Source organism: Oncorhynchus gorbuscha, linkage group LG06 (assembly GCF_021184085.1).
Source record: "Oncorhynchus gorbuscha isolate QuinsamMale2020 ecotype Even-year linkage group LG06, OgorEven_v1.0, whole genome shotgun sequence".
NCBI classification, from domain to species: domain Eukaryota; kingdom Metazoa; phylum Chordata; class Actinopteri; order Salmoniformes; family Salmonidae; genus Oncorhynchus; species Oncorhynchus gorbuscha.
This window is the reverse complement of record NC_060178.1, coordinates 83,518,013-83,537,337: the sequence shown is the minus strand read 5'-3', so window position 1 is coordinate 83,537,337 and position 19,325 is coordinate 83,518,013. Positions and strand designations below refer to the sequence as shown.

General features: G+C 42.8%; 1 protein-coding gene across 1 annotated transcript in view; it reads right to left on the bottom strand.

Annotated features, from left to right (window-relative positions):
* Window positions 1–1,992: 1,992 nt before the first annotated feature.
* LOC124038439 (CDP-diacylglycerol--glycerol-3-phosphate 3-phosphatidyltransferase, mitochondrial-like) overlaps window positions 1,993–19,325 on the bottom strand; it is a 42,862-nt gene continuing 25,529 nt past the window's right edge. Inside the window, exon 10 of the mRNA XM_046354321.1 lies at window positions 1,993–2,696. The gene's annotated coding sequence lies outside the window, so the exon portion shown is untranslated. The remainder of the gene's footprint in view (window positions 2,697–19,325) is intronic.

The window sequence follows — 19,325 nt, the reverse complement described above, 5'->3', positions numbered from 1 at the left end:
TCTGCAGATCCTCTCAAGCTCTGTCAGGTTGGATGGGGAGGGTCGCTGCACAGCCATTTTCAGTTCTCTCCAGAGATGTTCGATCGGGTTCAAGTCCTGGCTCTTGCCGGGCCACTCAGGGATATTGAGACTTGTCCCAAAGCAACTCCTGCATGGTATTAGCTGTGTGCTTAGAGTTGTTGTCCTTTTGGAAGGTGAACCATTGCCCCAGTCTGAGGTCCTGAGCGCTCTGGACCAGGTTTTTATCAAGGATCTCTGTACTTTGCTCCGTTAATCTTTCCCTTGATCCTGACTAGTCTCCCAGTTCCTGCCGCGGAAAAACATCCCCACAGCATGATGCTGCCACCACCATGCTTTACAGTAGTGATGGTGCCAGGTTTCCTCCAGACCTGACGCTTGGCATTCAGGCCAAAGAGTTCAATTTTGGTTTCATCAGAACAGAGAATCTTATTTCTCATGGTCTGAGAATCCTTTAGGCAAACTCCAAGCGGGATTTCATGTGCCTTTTACTGAGGAGTAGCTTCCGTCTGGCCTCTACCATAAAGGATTTATTTTAGAGTACTGCAGATATGGTTGTCATTCTGAAAGGTTCTCCCATCTCCACAAAGGAACACTGGAGCTCTATCAGAGTGACCAACGGGTTCTTGCCCTGACCAAGGCCCTTCTCCCCTGATTGCTCAGTTTGGGCGGCCAGCTCTTGGAAGAGCCTTACTGGCTCCAAACTTCTTCCATTTAAGAATGATGTTCTTGGGGACCTGCAATGCTGCAGAAATGTTGTGGTACCCTCCCCCAGATCTGTGCCTCCACACAATCCGGTCTCGGAGCTCTACGGACAATTCCTTCTCTCTGAGCTCTATGGACAATTCCTTCGATCTCACGGCTTGGTTTTCGCTCTGACATGCAATGTCAACTGTGGGACCTTACTCTATAAACAGGTGTGTGCCTTTCCAAATCATGTCCAATCAATTTAATTTACCACAGGTGGACGCCAATGAAGTTGTAGAAACGTCTCAAGAATGATGAATGATCAATGGAAACCGGATGAACCTGAGCACAATTTCGAGTCTCATAGCAAAGTGTCTGAATACTTATGTAAATAAGGTATTTCTGTTTTTGCTTTGTCATTATGGGACATTGAGGATTTATTTTTTTTGATCAATTTTAGAAAAAGGCTGTAACGTAACAAAATGTGGAAAAAGTGAAGGGGTCTAAATACTTTCCAAATGTACTGTATATCTTGAATATATTTACATTTTGTTAAATGTATTGTGGAATATAGAGTAACAATATGCTCAAATATATTGTACATAAATAATATTTGAGATATATTATATTAATAAACCATACACCTGGTGGCCAAGTGGCTGGGCAGCTTGGATAAATTAGTGGAGCGATACAGCATGGGTAGCCATGACAACTATCGTATGCATATGTCAGCTGAGCCTTCACCCACGCCAGGGTTGAATGGCGCCAGAGGGGATGGCTGCCGTTTTCCAGGCTCCTAACTAACTATGCTATTTAGTTTTTTCGCAATGTTTGTAACTTGTTTTTAAACTTATTTTGAACAAAATGTTGCTGCTACGGTCTCTTATGACCAAAAATAACTTCTGGACATCAGAACAGAGATCACTCTTCTCAAACTGGACCATTTTTTTTTTCTTTAACGAGTCCTATGCGACGGATATACGGCTTTGTTGGGAACGGGCCCAAATCCCCGTCATTTGCGAGAAGAAATGATGGAGAAAAAGGGGGCGGAGGTCGGGCTGAGAATGCAGGTGAAGGGCATCTTGGAGAAACTGCCAGATGGTTTCAACATGATAGAGGTCATAGGTAAGGTGGAGGAGAGAACTCCCTACATAATTGTGGCCTTCCAGGAGTGTGAGAAGAACCTCCTCACCAAGGAGATCACGCGCTCTCTGAAAGAGCTCAGCCTCAAGGTATGAGACAGTGTGTGTGACAATGCATCACAAACTCGATCTTTTGGTATTTTTTTATTTATTAGTCCGCTGTTGATACAGTCCCAAAATGTTTTGCATGTCAGCAGTCAAGTTTTCAAGATATTGGACTTTCAAGAAGCAAAGTTTTACCGGCCAAATAATCATGATGACGCAAATACTCCATACACAGCTGTACACACCTGTTTGTCTAGTCACCTTCACACATACACACGTTAGTGTATTCCCCCTTAGACACACACCCAGCTATTTAGTCACAGACTCATGTACCAGATTCCACTCTGTCAATACAGAACAAATGAGAATTTATTGAATGTACAAAACATCCTGTGCTACAGTTCCACCTGCTGGTCTATATGTAGCGAATGTTTGCATTTCAATGAAAACACAGCAGTAAAAACAGTATTATATTTCAAGCATTGATAAACTAAGGGATCTGTTAAGTCTGTATCTACAGTGCTGTACAAACACACAATGTGGCGATGTCACAGGGGTTGGAGTGATGACAAATGTGTCTATCTTTAGAGTTCAACCCTTTATACAGTGTGTGTGTGTGCGCAGGGGCGCGCTGGGACACCCAGAAGGAGCTGACACCCAACATGCCGATCTTCATCAAGGTGGTACCGGTGGAACACCAGGAGACCCATCAACAAGACCTGTATGAGGGGCCCCACCATCTGGACCTTCAACCTCAAGACCAAGGAGAAGCCTGCCAAGTGGGTATTGGCTGCAGTCTGCTTCCTGCTCAGAGAGAGAGAGAGAGAGAGAGAGAGAGAGAGAGAGAGAGAGAGAATATAAATATTTGTCATACATGTCTATTGGAGGGATGTGATGCTGATTACAGTTATCAGTGAGGTAAGAGGATGTGTAGGGGGGGAGAAAGACTTGTGTTGAGCTTGGAAAACATGATAAAACTCCACTATCACGGTGCATCTTTCTCACTGTTCCTATAATCTCCACTAGAGGGCAACCTGTACCAGCATGACTAGAACACACAGAGGCACTGTACAGTACACACCTGCCTGCCTGCATGCACAATTGCGCTCACACACACACGCGCAGTGATAACCCTTCGAATGGGAAAGTGAGATTTGTTTATTGGCGAGCTTCCAGCCTACTGTTAGCACAGTGTAACAATAGAACTCCTGTAGATAGATCTTATCTTTAACGCCTTAGCTATTGTTAGAGCTAGTGTTGTTTTCCTCTGCCAGATCACCAGCTTACAGCTAAGTACTTCAACTACAACCATAGCCTTATATAAACCAAGTTTCTCTTTTATTTATATATATATTTTTTTAATCGGGGATCCTGAAAGGACTGATCTCCATAATATGTAACTTTTGGAAAGCTCTAATTCTGAGCTAGCAATTTAAAAAAAGTATGGTCCACAGATCTAAGTGGATCTGAACAACCCTTTAACTGGAACATGGAAAAATATGACTTTGGCATCCCGTAAGCCGAACCATCAATTTATACATTTTACATTTGTTCACAGACTGTACTTAACACCAAGGAAAAGTTTTACGATTACATTTTCCCCAACTCCCAACTGTTCATTGTGTCCCTTAAATAAGGCAGGCACATTCCTTATGATGTGATGTGGGACTACCCTGCAGTTAAATTCTTCTAGGACAAAGTTCATTTTGAAGTGCATGAATGTAAATATTCAAGGCGTTGCATCTGTTATGTTACTTAACGATGATAACTTATTGAATCGCTCAATTAATCAGAGACAATTACTACTGGCAGGCAGCACTGTTGGAAAAAAATGTTGGCTCTTAGATGGCAATCACCTCACTCTCTCCCAATCCGCAAGTGGATACAGTTACTATTAGAAGTTATAACATTATCGACAGCGAGAATGAATAGTGCTTGTCAAGGGACAATTGAGACCTGGACAAATATACTTGACTCTGTAAAGAAAGATCTCAGCTAAAGCCCAACATAAACAAAAACAAAAACAAAAACAATCTTTAAAGCTCAACACATATACTGAGTGTAAAAAAACAAACACGAGGAACACCTTCCTAATATTAAGTTGCTACCCCTTCTGCCCTCAGAACAGCCTCAACTCATCAGGGCATGGTCTCTACAAAGTGTTTAAAGTGTTCAACAGGGATGCTGGCCAGTGTTGCCTCCAATGCTTCCCACAGTTGTCAAGTTAGATGGATATCCTTTTGGTGGTGGACCATTCTTCATACACAGGGAAACTGTTGAGGATGAAAAACTCAGCAGCGTTGCAGTTCTTGACACACTCAAACAGGTGCGCACCTACTACCATACCCCGTTCAAAGGCACTTAAATATTTTGTCTTTCCCATTCACCCTCTGAATGGCACACAGACACAATCAATGTCTCAATTGTCTCAAGGAATAAAACTCCTTCTTTAACCAGCCTTCTCCCCTTTACCTACACTGACTGAAGAAATGGAGTTAAGAAAATACTCAAGTGGGAAAAAAAGCAGTACCGGGTCAATGTGCGGTTAGTCGAGGTCATTTGTAAAGTGACTATGCATAGATAATAAACAGCGAGTAGCAGCAGTGTAAAAAGAAAGTAAATAGTCCAGGTGGCCATTTGATTAATATTTGAGCAGTCTTATGGCTGGGGGTGAAGCTGTTAAGGAGCCTTTTGGTCCTAGACTTGGCGCTGCGGTACCGCTTGCCATGAGGTTGCAGAAAAAAACAGTCTATGACTTTGGTGACTGGTGTCTGACAATGTTTTGGGCCTTCCTCTGACACAGCCTAGTATACAGGTCCTGGATGTCAGGGAGCTAGTCATGTACTTGGCCGTACGCACTACCCTCCGTTGCGCCTTATGGCCAGATGCTTAGCAGTTGCCACACCAGGCGGTGATACAGTCAGGATGCTCTCGATGGTGCAGCTATAGAACATTTTGAGAATCTGGGGACCCATACCAAATCTTTTCATGGAAGGAGCAGGTGTCCTTAAATGTTTTGTACACTCAGTGTAAATACAGTGCTGTGAAAAAGTATTTTCCCCTTCCTGATATCTTATTTTTTTTGCACATTTGTCACACTTAAATGTTTCAGATCAAACAAATTTAAATATTACACAAAGATAACCCAAGTAAACACAAAATGCAGATAAGTGATGATTTGATTTATTAAGGGAAAAAAAGCCATATGAACCTTCTTGGCCCTATGTGAAAAATTAATTACCCACTAAACCGAATAACTGGTTGTGCCACCCTCAGCAGCAACAACTGCAATCAAGCTTTTGCGATAACTGGCAATGAGTCTTTCACATCCCTGTGGAGGAATTTTGACCCACTATTCTTTGCAGAACTGTTTTAATTCAGCCACATTGGAGGGTTTGAGCATGAACCACCTTTTTAATGTCACGCCACAGCAACTCAATCGGATTAAAGTTCAGACTTTGACTAGGCCACTCAAAAACCGTCTTTTTTTTCTCTTAAGCCATTCAGAGATGGACTTGCTGGTGTGTTTTGGATCATTGTCCTGCTGCAGAACCAAGTGCGCTTCAGCTTGAGGTCACATTCTCCTTCAGGATTTTTCGGAAGAGCATCAATCATATCAATCATTCCATCAATCATAGCAAGTCATTCTGTTCCTGAAGCTGCAAAGCAGCCCCAGACCATCACACTACCACCACCATATTTGACTGTTGGTATGATGTTCTTTTTCTGAAATGCTGTGTTACTTTTATGCCAGATGTAACGGGACGCAGTCCTTCCAAACAGTTCAACTTTTGTCTCGTCAGTCCACAGAATATTTTCCCAAAGGTTTTGGGGATCATCAAGATGTTTTTTTTTGCCAAAAGTGAGACGAGCATGATGTTATTTTTGGTCAGCAGTGGTTTTCACCTTGGAACTCTGCCATGGATAACATTTTTGCCCAGTCTCTTTCTTATGGTTGAGTCATGAGCACTGACCTTAACGGAGGCCTGCAGTTCTTTAGATGTTGTTGTGGTTTCTTTTGTGACCTCTTGGATGAGTCGTCGCTGCGCTCTTGGGGTAATTTTGGTAGGCCGGCCACTCCTGGGAAGGTTCACCACTGTTCCACATTTTCTCCATTTGTGGATAATGGCTCTCACCGTGATTCGCTGGAGTCCCAAAACTTTAGAAATGGCTTTGTAACCCTTTCCAGACTGATAGATGTCAATTACTTTGTTTCTCGTCTGTTCCTGAATCTCTTTGGATCGCGGCATGATGTCACGCTTTTTGAGATCTTTTGGTCTACTTCACTTTGTCAGACAGGTTCTATTTTTTGTGTTTTTTTTTTGTTTTGAATTTTTACCCCCTTTTTTCTCTCCAATTTCGTGGTATCCAATTATTAGTAGCTACTATCTTGACTCATCGCTACAACTCGCGTACAGGCTCGGTAGAGACGAAGGTTGAAAGTCATGCGTCCTCCGATACACAACCCAACCAAACCGCACTGCTTCTTAACACAGCGCGCATCCAACCCGGAAGCTAGCTGCACCAATGTGTCGGAGGAAACACCGCGTACTGCCCGCCACAGGAGTCGCTTGTGCGCGATGAGACAAATAAAATGATCACTTAAAAACTGCACTTTGTGTTTACTTGGGTTATCTTTGTGTAATATTAACATTTGTTTGATGACCTGAAACATTTAAGTGTGAGAAATGTGCAAAAAAAAAAGAAATCAGGGAAGGGGCAAGTACTTTTTCACAGCACTGTATAATATATACAATATATACATACTAGGCAAAAAAAAATGTTTTCCCCCTTTTCAGGACCCTGTCTTTCAAAGATAATTAGTAAAAATCCAAATAACTTCACAGATCCTCATTGTAAAGGGTTTAAACACTGTTTCCCATGCTTGTTCAATGAACCATAAAAAAATTATGAACATGAACCTGTGGAATGGTTGTTAAGACACTAACAGCTTGCAGATAGACGGTAGGCAATTAAGGTCACAGTTATGAAAACTTAGGACACTAAAGAGGCCTTTCTACTGACTCTGAAACACACCAAAAGAAAAGATGCCCATGGTCCCTGTTCATCTGAGTGAATGTGCCTTAGGCATGCTGCAAGGAGGTATGAGGACTGCAGATGTGGCCAGGGCAATGAATTGCAATGTCTGTACTGTGAGACGCCTAAGACAGTGCTACAGGGAGACAGGACGGACATCTGATCATCCTCGCAGTGACAGACCATGTGCAACGACACCTGCACAGAATCGGTACATCCGAACATTACACCTGCGGGACAGGTACAGAATGGCAACAACAACTGCCCGAGTTACACCAGGAATGCACAATCCCTCCATCAGTGCTCAGACTGTCAGCAATAGGCTGAGAGAGGCTGGACTGAGCGCGTGTAGGCCTGTTGTAAGGCATGTCCTCACCAGACATCACCGGCAACAACGTTGCCTATGTTACAGGGAAGACATCCTCCTCCCTTATGTGGTACCCTTCCTGCAGGCTCATCCTGACATGACAATGCCACCAGCCATACTGCTTGTTCTGTGCGTGATTTCCTGCAAGACAGGAATGTCAGTGTTCTGCCAGCGACGAGCCCGGATCTCAATCCCATTTAGCACGTCTGGGACCTGTTGGATCGGAGGGTGAGTGCTAGGGCTAGGGCCATTCCCCCCAGAAATGTCCGGGAACTTGCAGGTGCCGTGGTGGGAGAGTGGGGTAACATCTCACAGCAAGAACTGGCAAATCTGATGCAGTCCATGAGGAGGAGATGCACTGCAGTACTTAATGCAGCTGGTGGCAACACAAGATACTGACTGTTACTTTTGATTTTGAGCTCCCCTTTGTTCAGGGTCACATTATTACATTTATGTTAGTCACGTCTGTGGAACTTGTTCAGTTTATGTCTCAGTTGTTGAATATTATGTTCACACAAATATTTACACGTTAAGTTTGCTGAAAATAGACAGTGAGATGACGTTTCTGTTCTTGCTGAGTTTAGACACACACACACACACACACACACACACACACACACACACACACACACACACACACACACACACACACACACACACACACACACACACACACACACACACACACACACACACACACACACACACACAGTGTTGTTTCATGAGCTGAAATAAAAGATCCCAGAAAGCTTATTTCTCTCAAATTTTGTGCACAAATTTGATTACATCCCTGTTTGTGAGCATTTCTCTGCCAAGATAATCCCCCTGACAGGTGTGACATATCAAGAAGCTGATTCCACAGAATTATGATTACACAGCTGCACCTTGTGATGTGGACAATAAAAGGCCACTTTAAAATGTGCAGTTTTGTCACACAACATAATACCACAGATGTCTCAAGTTTTGAGGGAGCATGCAATTGGCATGCTGACTGCAGGAATGTCCACCAGAGCTGTGGACAGAGAATTTAATGTTAATTTCTCTGCAATAAGCGACCTCAATTGCATTTTAGAGTTTCGCACGTCCAATCGGCCTCACAACTGCAGACCACGCGTATGGCATCGTGTGGGCGAGCCGTGTGGGCGAGCCGTTTGCAAGGTCAATATTGTGAACAAAGTTCACCAAAGTGCATTCGAAGGGAATCTGAATGCACAGAAATACTTTGACGAGATCCTGAGGCCAATTGTCGTGTCCTTCATCCACCGTCATCGCCTCATGTTTCAGCAAGATAATGCACGCCCCATGTCACAAGGATCTATACACAATTTCTGGAAGCTGAAAATGTGCCAGTTCTTCCATGGCTTGCATACTCAGACATGACACCCATTGAGCATGTTTAGGATGCTTTGGACCAAAGTGTACGACAGCATGTTCAAGTTCCTGGCAATATCCAGAAACTTCGCACATCCATTGAAGAGGAGTGGCACATCATTCCACAATCAACAGCCTGTGTCACGCTGCATGAGGCAAATGGTGGTCACACCAGAAATTGACTGGTTGTCTGATCCACGCCCCTTACCATTTTTAAAGGTATCTGTGACCAACAGATGCATCTGTATTCCCAGTCATCTGAAATCCATAGATTAGGGTATAACAAATGTATTTCAATTGACTGATTTTCTTAAATGAACTGTAACTCAGTAAAATCTTTTTAAATTGTTGCATGTCGCATTTATATTTTTTTATATACAGTGATATACAGAGAATGACTTAAATGTAAATGTAAATTTGGAAAAGTATTCAGATCCCTTGACTTTCTCCACATTTTGTTACGTTACAGCCTTATTCTAAAATTAATTACATCGTCCCCCCCCCATCAATCTACACACAGTACCCCAGAATGATAAAGCAAAAACTAATATTTTTAGACATTTGTGCATATGTCTGGAGGAAACCTGACACCATGCCTACGGTGAAACATGGTGGTGGCAGTATCATGCTGTGGGGATATTTTTCAGTAGCAGGGACTGGGAGACTGGTCAGGCTTGAGGGAAAGATGAACGGAGCAAAGTACAGAGAAATCTGGAGCAGGTTTTCATTGATTTCTCTGTACTTTGCTCCGTTAATCTTTCCCTCGATCCCGACTAGTTTAGGTGCCTTTTGACAAACTCCAAGCAGGTTGTCATATGCCTTTTATTTAAAAGTGGCTTCCGTCTGGCCATTCTACATAAAAGGTCAGATATTTGGAGGGTTGCAGAGATGGTTGTCCTTTGGGAAGCTTCCCCCATCTCAAAAGAGAAACTCTGGAGCTCTGTCAGAGTGACCATCGGGCTCTTGGTCATCTCCCTAACCAAGGCCCTTCTCCCCTGATTGCTCAGTTTGGCTGGGTGGCAAGTTCTTGGAAGAATCTTGGTGGTTCCAAACGTAATTTAAGAATGATGAAGGCCACTTTGTTCTTGGGGACCTTCAATGCTGAAGACATGTTTTGGTACCCTTCTCCACATCTGTGCCTCGACACAATCCTGTCTCTGAGCTCTACGGACACTTCCATTGACCTCATTGCTTGGGTTTTGCTCTGACATTCACTGTCAACTGTGGGACTTTAAATAGACAGGTGTGTACCTTTCCAAATCATGTCCAATTAACCACAGGTGGACTCCAATCAATTTGTAGAAATATCTCAAGGATGATCAATGAAAACAGGATGCACCCGAGCTCAATTTTGAGTCTCATAGCGAAGGGTATGACTTATGTAAATAAGGCATTTCTGTTATTATTTTTAATACATTTGCAAACATTTCTAAAAACCTGTTTTCGTTTTGTCATTATGGGGTACTATGTGGAGATCGATGAGGGAAAAAAATATTTAAACAATTATAGAATAAGGTTGTAAAGTAACAAAATGTGAAAAGTCAAGGGGTCTGAATACTTTCCGAATGCACTGTATATTAGAGTACTAGTCAAAAGTTTGGACAAACGTACTCATTCAAGGGATGTTCTGAATTGGACTATTTTCTACATTGTCGAATAATAGTGAAGACATAAACTATGAAATAACACATGGAACCATGCAGAAACTTTTAAAAAGTGTTAAATACTAAAATATATTTTAGTTTCTTCAAAGTAGTCTTCCTTTGCCTTGACAGCTTTGCACACTCTTGGCATTCTCTCAACCAGCTTCACCTGGAATGCTGAGCACGTTGGCTGCTTTTCCTTCACTCTCAATCTCTCCTTCACTCTGCGGTCCAACTCATCCCAAACCATCTCAATTGGGTTGAGGTCAGATGACTGTGGAGGCCAGGTCATCTGATGCAGCACTCCATCCCTCTCCTTGGTCAAATAGCCCTTACACAACCTGGAGGTGTTGGGTCATTGTCCTGTGAAAAACAAATGATAGTGGGACTAAGTGCAAACCAGATGGGATGGCGTATTGCTGCAGAATGCTGTGGTAGCCATGCTGGTTACGTGTTTTGAATGGTAAATAAATCAGACAATGTCACCACTACTTATTGCGACTCTCAAACCCGGATCCGGGAGCGTAATCATCGCCTCAAACTAATTAGCATAGCACAGCGGACATAAATCTTCCTAGAAAATATTCCTATTCATGAAAATCACAAATTAAATATATTGACACACAGCTTAGCCTTTTGTTAATCACCCTGTCATCTCAGATTTTCAAAATATGCTTTACAGCCAACGCTAGACAAGCATTTGTTTAAGTTTATCATGGCATAATGCTATGCTAGGCTCTGCTAGAGGCAGGCAACATTTTCACGAAAATAAGAAAAGCAATCAAATTAAATAATTTACCTTTGAAGAACTTCGGATGTTTTCACTCAGGAGACTTCCAGTAAGATAGCAAATGTTCCTTTTTTCCAAAAATATTATTTTTGTAGGCGAAATAGCTCCCGTTTGTTCTTCACGTTTGGCTGAGAAATCGACAGGAAAATGCGGTCACTACAACGCCAAACCTTTTTCCAAATTAGCTCCATAATATTGACAGAAACATGGCAAACGTTGTTTAGAATCAATCCTCAAGGAGTTTTTCACATATCTATTCGATAATATATCCGTCGGGACAATTGGTTTCTCATTAGAAGCGATTGGAATAATGGCTACCTCAGTACTTTACGCAAGATTTTCTGCGGGAGCCATCATGTGACCACTTTCCCAATGTGGTCCCTTACGGCTATTCATCAACAAATGCGTAAAAAGACGTCACAATGCTGTAGACACCTTGGGGAATACGTAGAAAGCGTAAGCTCATTCGTAGCCCATTCACAGCCATATAAGGAGTCATTGGCATGAAGCGGTTTTTAAAAATGCGGCACTTCCTGATTGGATTTTTATCTGGGTTTCGCCTGTAACATCAGTTCTGTTGCACTCACAGACAATATCTTTGCAGTTTTGGAAACGTCAGAGTGTTTTCTATCCAAAACTGTCAATTATATGCATAGTCGAGCATCTTGTCGTGACAAAATATCACGTTGAAAACGGGAACGTTTTTTATCCAAAAATGAAAACACTGCCCCTAGAGTCGCAACAGGTTAAAGCACCCCCACACCATCACACCTCCTCCTCCATGCTTCACAGTGGGAACCACACATGCGGAGATCATCCGTTCACCTACTCTGCGTCTCACAAAAGGTCAGAACCATAAATCTCAAATTTGGGCTCATCAGACCAAAAGGACAGATTTCCACCGGTCTAATGACCATTGCTCGTGTTTCTTGGCCCAAGCAAGTCTCTTCTTATTATTGGTGTCCTTTAGTAGTGGTTTCTTTGCAGCAATTCGACCATGAAGGCCTGATTCACACAGTCTCCTCTGGACAGTTGATGTTGAGATGTGTCTGTTACTTGAACTCTGACGCATTTATTTGGGCTGCAATTTCTGAGGCTGATAACTCTAATGAACTTATCCTCTGTAGCTGATGTAACTCTGGATCTTCCTTTCCTGTGGCGGTCCTCATGAGAGCCAGTTTCATCAAAGCGCTTGATGGTTTTTGCAACTGCACTTGAAGAAACTTTCAAAGTTCTCAAAATGTTCCAAATTGACTGACCTTCATGTCTTAAAGTAATGATGGACTGGCGTTTCTCATTGCTTATTTGTCACTCGTTTCAGGAAACTAGGTGTATGTCGCGGGTCACTACTTCACAGGAGAGCCATTTGAACGTAAACGTTTTTTTTTGTCAGAAATGCCTTCTGGAACATGTGAACTTTCATGTGCCTTAATAACTTCTTAAGGCTAGGGGGCAGTATTCTGAAGTTCGGATGACTGACGTGCCCAAAGTAAACTGCCTGTTACTCAGGCCCAGAAGCTAGGATATGATATAAGTAAAATATAATTGGTAGCATTGGATAGAAAACTCTGAAGTTCCTAAAACTGTTAAAATGTCTGTGAGAAAAACAGAACTGATATGGCAGGTGAAAATCCGAGGAGAATCCATCCGTAAGTTTTATTTTGGAGGTCACAGGCCATTCCAATGCTTGTCTATGGGATATTCAAAGGAATTCCTCCCAGATTAGAGTTCCTATGGCTTACACTAGATGTCAGTATTTAGAAAGGGTTTTAGTCTTGTTTTTTGAAAAATGAGCTAGTAGGATTCCTTTGTTTGCAAGTTGAATGAGTGGAAAGGGTGGATTACTGAATCAAATGCACCAACTAAACTGACTTTTTTGGGATATAAAGAAGGACTTTATAGAAAAAAACAACCATTTGTTGTGTAGCTGGGACCCTTGGGATTGCAAACAGAGGAAGATCTTCAAAGGTAAGTGATTTATTTTAATCGCCATTTCTGATTTTTGTGATGCCTATGGTGGTTTGAAAAATGTTTTTAATGCTGGTGTATGCGGGGAGCTGTCAGATAATCGCATTGGTATGCTTTCGCTGTAAAGCCTTTTTGAAATCTGACAAAGCGGCTGGATTAACAAGAAGTTAAGCTTTGACACTTGTATTTTCATGAATGTTTAATTTTTGTATTTTTAATTTCGCGCTCTGCAATTTCACCGGATGTTGTCGAGGTGGGGTGCTAGCCTCCCACCTAGCCCATTAATAACAGACTTGTATGACATCTGTAAATACAAATAAAATAGGTAAATGACTAGCCTAGTTGGTTTAGCCACAGAAAAGGTGAGCAACTTTCCCGCTAGCCATGATTGGCTGAGATAATGAGTGGGCTGGACATGCTGAGAGAGGAGTTCAGATTGGTCTGCCATATAGCAAGCTTCTGTCTATTTGAGCTGGTCAGTATGTGTATGTAATCCTGTCTATTGCGGCTTTAAAACTCAGTTTTTGAGTGTCTGGAGTTTTGAAACCAGTGGAGTTAAGAGTATGATAGCTAAGGACATGGAGAAAACACGTGTCTCCGAATGACATCTTCATACTAAGGGCAACCATGGAATCTATGACAGGGAGAGGCATCCATTGGAGAAAACACGTGTCTCCGAATGACATCTTCATACTAAGGGCAACCATGGAATCTATGACAGGGAGAGGCATCCATCCATGATGTAAGAGAGTAGCTAGCTACATTCAGATATTACACATTTCTAATTTTGACAAAGTTATTTTAATTTCAAGTTAAAGTATACTGTTAGCTAGCTAACGTTAACTGGCTGGCTCGCTAGCTAACATTATGTGTATGATGTTATTATTCATATCTCAGAGCAATTTGCTTTGCTAGTTATAGGCTAATGGCTAATGTCAGGTCGATGGCATCTAGCTTAGATTGTAGGACTGCCGGTGTGTTAAGCATATCCCAGTTTAGGTCACCTAACAGAACGAACTCTGAAGATAGATGGGGGAAATCAATTCACACACAGTGGGGCAAAAAAGTATTTAGTCAGCCACCAATTGTGCAAGTTCTCCCACTTAAAAAGATGAGGCCTGTAATTTTCATCATAGGTACACTTCAACTATGACAGACAAAATGGGAATTTTTTCATCCAGAAAATCATGAATCTATTTGCAAATTATGGTGGAAAATAAGTATTTGGTCAATAACAAAAGTTTCTCAATACTTTGTTATATACCCTTTGCCAACAATGACAGAGGTCAAATGTTTTCTGTAAGTCTTCACAAGGTTTTCACATACTGTTGCTGGTATTTTGGCCCATTCCTCCATGCAGATCTCCTCTAGAGCAGTGATGTTTTGGGGCTGTTGCTGGGCAACACAGACTTTCAACTCCCTCCAAAGATTTTCTATGGGGTTGAGATCTGGAGACTGGCTAAGCCATTCCAGGACCTTGAAATGCTTCTTAAGAAGCCACTCCTTCGTTGCCCGGGCGGTGTGATTGGGATCGTTGTCATGCTGAAAGACCCAGCCATGTTTCATCTTCAATGCCCTTGCTGATGGAAGGAGGTTTTCACTCAAAATCTCACGATACATGGCCCTATTCATTCTTTCCTTTACACAGATCAGTCGTCCTGGTCCCTTTGCAGAAAACCGCCCCAAAGCATGATGTTTCCACCCCCATGCTTCACAGTAGGTATGGTGTTCTTTGGATGCAACTCAGCATTCTTTGTCCTCCAAACATGACGAGTTGAGTTTTTACCAAAAAGTTATATTTTGGTTTCATCTGACCATATGACATTCTCTCAATCTTCTTCTGGATCATCCAAATGCTCCCTAGAAAACTTCAGACGGGGCTGGACATGTACTGGCTTAAGCAGGGGGACACGTCTGGCACTGCAGGATTTGAGTCCCTGGCGGAGTAGTGTGTTACTGACGGTAGGCTTTGTTACTTTGGTCCCAGCTCTCTGCAGGTCATTCACTAGGTCCCCCAGTGTGGTTCTGGGATTTTTGCTCACCGTTCTTGTGATCATTTTGACCCCACGGGGTGAGATCTTGCGTGGAGCCCCAGATTGAGGGAGATTATCAGTGGTCTTGTATGTCTTCCATTTCCTAATAATTGCTCCCACAGTTGATTTCTTTAAACCAAGCTGCGTACCTATTGCAGATTCAGTCTTCCCAGCCTGGTGCAGGTCTACAATTTTGTTTCTGGTGTCCTTTGACAGCTCTTTGGTCTTGGCCATAGTGGAGTTTGAAGTGTGACTGTTTGAGGTTGTGGACAGGTGTCTTTTATACTGATAACAAGTTAAAACAGGTGCCATTAATACAGGTAACGAGTGGAGGACAGAGGAGCCTCTTAAAGAAGAAGTTACAGGTCTGTGAGAGCCAGAAATCTTGCTTGTTTGTAGGTGACCAAATACTTATTTTCCACCATAATTTGCAAATAAATTCATAAAAAATCCTACAATGTGATTTTCTGGATTTTTTCCCCCCTCATTTTGCCTGTCATAGTTGAAACTACCTATGATGAAAATTACAGGCCTCTTATCTCTTTAAGTGGGAGAACTTGCACAATTGGTGGCTGGCTGACTAAATACTTTTTTGCCCCACTGTATGGTGTCCAGGGGACAGCTGGGAGCTGAGGGAGGCCAATAACAGGCAGCAACAGTGAGAGACTTATTTCTGGAGAGATTCCTTTTTAGAAGGAAATTAGAAGCTCGAACTGTTGTGGCATAGACCTGGAAAGTATGACAGAGCTTTGCAAGCTTACTCCTCCTCCTTTGGCAGATCTATCTTGACGGAAAATGTTGTCGTTGGGGATGGAAATCTCAGAATTTTTGGTGGCCTTCCTAAGCCAGGATTCAGATACGGCTAGGACATCAGTGGTGGTGGAGTAAAACAAACTTAGGGAGGAGGCTTCTGATGTGAAAAACCACCTACAGCGGAGATACCGCTAGCGGGATCAAATTCGACAACATCCGGTGAAATCGGAGCGCGCCAAATTCAAAATCGTAATATTAAACATTCATTAATCATTTAATTAAACATGAAAATACAAGTGTCATACATGATTCTTTATCTTAGAATCTTGGTAATCAAACTGCGTTGTTAGATTTAAAAACAGCTTTACGGCGAAAGTATAGCATGTGATTGTCTGAGGACAGCACCCCACAACAACATCCTTTTCAAACTAGCACAGGGGACACAGAATCACAAACTAGCAATAAAATAAATCAATTACTTTTGAAGATCTTCCTCTGTTTGCAATCCCAAGGGTCCCAGCTACACGATGAATTGTTGTTTTGATTGATAAATTCTTTATATCACAAAAAAAATACTGTTTAGTCTGCGCCATTGAATTCAATAATCCAGTCCTTCAACATGCATACAAAGGATTCCAAAAATGACCAGCAAAGTTCGTCCAAAAGAGTAAAACGATATTTGTTGTAAATCCTCAGGCGGTCTAATATCCAGAATAACCCTAATATTTCAGATGTAGATTACTAAGTTCAATAGCTAAGGAAAAGAATGAAGAGTGTGCCCACGTTCATGCGCGCAAAAAGACTACTTTGCCCTGGCACTCAACTTAGAATGACGACTAATACTTCATAATTTTTTCTTTTTTAAAGCCTAAAACCTTGTATAAAGACTGTTGACATCTAGTGGAAGCCATAGGAACTGCAATCTGGGAGGTGGAAATGAGATTTCAATAACATTGCATTGGAAGTAATACTGAGCTCCAAAAAATAAAATTCAGGATAGATTTCTCGGGTTTTCGCCTGCTATATCAGTTCTGTTATAGTCAGACATTATTTTAACAGTTTTAGAAACTTTAGAGTGTTTTCTATCCAGTTATACCAATTATATGTATATCCTAGCTTCTGGCCTGAGTAACAGGCAGTTTACTTTAGGCACATCAGACAGGCGGAAATTCAGGAAACTAGCATTACTCACAGAGAGGTTAACATGCATGAAACCATGTCTTTTTCGGTTACAGAAGTCAACAAATGAGAGTGCCTGGGGACACGCAGGGCTTGGGTTAACCTCCACATCACCTGCGGAACAGAGGAGGAGTAGGATGAGGGTATGGCTGAAGGCTATCAGAACTGGACGTCTAGTGTGGACAGAGAATAAAATGAGCAGATTTCTGGGTGTAGTAGAATAGATTCAAGGCATGATGCACAGACAGGGGTATGGTGGGGTGCGGGTACTGTGGAGGTAAGCCCAGGCACCGAGTGATGATGAGAGGTTGCATCTCTGGATGGGATAGTTATGCTGGGTGAAGTCACCGCATGTGTGGGAGGTGGGACAAAGGAGGTATGAGGCAAGTTGAGTGAGACTAGGGGCTCCGCAGTAAACTAAAACAATGATAACTATCCTAAACAACAGTGTACAAGGCATTTTGACATTTGAGAGAAACATACAGTGAGGCATAAAGCAATCATAGGTGTTGATTGGGAGAGCTAGCTAAGACAACAGGTAGTGGTCCTTCTGTAGCTCAGTTGGTAGAGCATGGCGCTTGTAACGCCAGGGTAGTGGGTTCGATCCCCGGGACCACCCATACGTAGAATGTATGCACACATGACTGTAAGTCGCTTTGGATAAAAGCGTCTGCTAAATGGCATATATTATTATATTAGGTAAGACAACAGATAATCAAATCAAATGTATTTATATAGCCCTTCTTACATCAGCTGATATATCAAAGTGCTGTACAGAAACCCAGCCTAAAACCCCAAACGGCAAGCAATGCAGGTGTAGAAGCTCAGTGGCTAGGAAAAACTCCCTAGAAAGAAACCTAGAGAGGAACCAGGCTATGAGGGGTGGCCAGTCCTCTTCTGGATGTGCCGGGTGGAGATTATAACAGAACATGGCCAAGATGTTCAAATGTTCATAAATTACCAGCATGGTCTAATAACAGTAATCACAGTGAACAGGTACGGGTTCCATAGCTGCAGGTAGAACAGTTGAAACTGGATCAGCAGCACGGCCAGGTGGAATGAGGACAACAAGTAGTCATCATGCCAGGTAGTCCTGATGCATGATCCTAGGGCCCGACACATAAACTACTGCAGCATAAATACTGGAGGCTGAGACAGGAGGGGTCAGGAGAAAGTGGCACCATCCTATGATACCCCCAGACAGGGCCAAACAGGAAGGATATAACCTCACCCACTTTGCCAAAGCACAGCCCCCACAACACTAGAGGGATATCTTCAACCACCAATTTACCATCCTGAGACAAGGCCAAGTATAGCCCACAAAGCTCTCCGCCACGGCACAACCCAAGGGGGAGGGGGTGCCAACCCAGACAGTAAGACCACGTCAGTGATTCAACCCGCTCAAGTGTCGCAGCCCTCCTAGGGACGGCATGGAAGAGCACCAGTAAGCCAGTGACTCAGCCCCTGTAATAGGGTTAGAGGCAGGGAATCCCAGTGGAGCGAGGGGAACCAGCCAGGCAGAGACAGCACGGGCGGTTCGTTGCTCCAGTCCCTTTCCGTTCACCTTCACACTCCTGGGCCAGACTACACTCAATCGTAGGACCTACTGAAGAGATGAGTCTTCAGTAAAGACTTAAAGGTTGAGACCGAGTATGCGTCTCTCACATGGGTAGGCAGACCATTCCATAAAAAAAATGGAGGTCTATAGGAGAAAGCCCTGCCTCCAGCTGTCTGCCTAGAAATTCTAGGGACAATTAGGAGGCCTGCGTCTTGTTACCGTAGCGTACGTGTAGGTATGTACAGCAGGACCAAATCGGAAAGATAGTTAGGAGCAAGCCCATGTAACGCTTTGTAGGTTAGCAGTAAAACCTTGAAATGCGCCATTGCCTTAACAGGAAGCCAGTGTAGGGAGTCTAGCACTGGAGTAATATTTTTGGTTCTAGTGACTGTTTGGCCATAATGACCACAGTTATGTTTGGAGGAAAAAGGGGGACGCTTTCAAGCCGAAGAACACAACCCCAACCGTGAAGTGCAGGGGTGGCAGCATCATGTTGTGGGGGTGCTTTGCTGCAGGAAGGACTGGTGCACTTCACAAAATAGATGGCATCACGAGGAAAGAAAATTATATGGATATATTGAAGAAACATCTCAAGACATCGGTCAGGAAGTTAAAACTTGGCCGAAAAATGGGTCTTCCAAATGGACAATGACCCCAAGCACACTTCCAAAGTTGTGGCAAAAGGGCTTAAGGACAACAAAGTCAAGGTATTAGAGTGGCCATCACAAAGCCTT